Here is a 1191-nt window from a genome sequence, read left to right on the forward strand (position 1 = left end):
TAGTAAGTGTCAAGTGTCCGAGGTCGGATTTGAACTCAGGTCCTCCTGAATCCAGGGCCGGTGCTTTATCCACTGCGCCACCTAGCTGCCCCAGGTTTATAAATTTTTTTTAAACCACCACAGGGGGCAGCTAGGTGACGAAGTAGTGGCACTCAGCAAGCCGTAGGTAACCAAGGGTGAATGTGAAGTGCCGGTTCCCCAATGAAGGCAATCAGATGCCCTGGTTCCTCGTTTTGCTAGGTGGGTTTCTCTGCAGCTTTTGGAGAACGTTGAAGACGGGAAGGGGGAAATACGGAAGGGAGGGAGGGAAGGAATAAGGGAGAAAGAGAGAAAGGGAGGAGAGGTATGCAAATATTGAGCAAGCCAGTAGGCACGGGCTTCTGGATGGTAGAAAAGTGTCTTCCTGCGAAGAAAGTGCTACAGCCTGGTAAAGGTCCGTTTTCAGCGTGTTTTTTGGCGCTGGGCTGGTCGTGTAAATGCGCAAGGATGTGTGTTTAGGAGGTGGCTGAGGGTGGGCGAGGCTTGGACCCGGGTTTTGTAGTGGACGCGAGTGGAAAAGGGTGCTGTTGCGAAGGGTGACGGGAGTGGGAGGCTTGCTCTTTATCGCTTCTCGGCCTTTTGGCGAAGATCAAGTGCAGTATCTCTTCTTATCAGCTTAATATCTGTAATACATCCTCTATCCAAGAACAACGTATTAAATGGACTTTTGAAGCCAGGAGATGGAATAGGAGCTTGCTCCGTCCACTCCACGCATCGACCCAGTTCCCAGGGCTTCTGGGAACGGTGTATTTCTCTTTAGGGAACAACTTTCTGTGCAGAGAAGTTTGACGGCGATGTTGGGTTTCCAGTGGCCTAAAACAGAGCATAAGCGGATGAATGAGCTTGCCTGGGTACGGGTACGTTCCCGTACCCTACCGCTTGGGCTTTGAGTTGTGACTGAAGTGACGGGACAGCAACGACTCAAAAAGACAAATCTCCCCCGGAGAGACAAAAAGCGAGCCTATTCGATTTTTCTCTTTCCTCAAAGAAAAAAACAACAGTAAAGCTAGCTCCTTTTACGTCCACCCTCCCTACGTAGACACGCTCACAGAAAGAAAGAAAGAAAGAAAGAAAGAAAGAAAGAAAGAAAGAAAGAAAGAAAGAAAGAAAGAAAGAGAGAGAGAGAGAGAGAGAGAGAGAGAGAGAGAGAGA

General features: G+C 49.0%; 1 non-coding gene across 1 annotated transcript; it reads left to right on the forward strand.

Annotated features, from left to right (window-relative positions):
- The first annotated feature begins 602 nt into the window (after window positions 1-602).
- On the forward strand, window positions 603-794 carry LOC122752021. Its single transcript, XR_006355830.1, has one exon. It is a non-coding gene; the product is annotated as a U2 spliceosomal RNA (small nuclear RNA).
- The last annotated feature ends 397 nt before the right edge of the window (window positions 795-1191 follow it).

This window comes from Dromiciops gliroides, chromosome 3, assembly GCF_019393635.1.
Source record: "Dromiciops gliroides isolate mDroGli1 chromosome 3, mDroGli1.pri, whole genome shotgun sequence".
In the NCBI taxonomy this organism is placed as follows: domain Eukaryota; kingdom Metazoa; phylum Chordata; class Mammalia; order Microbiotheria; family Microbiotheriidae; genus Dromiciops; species Dromiciops gliroides.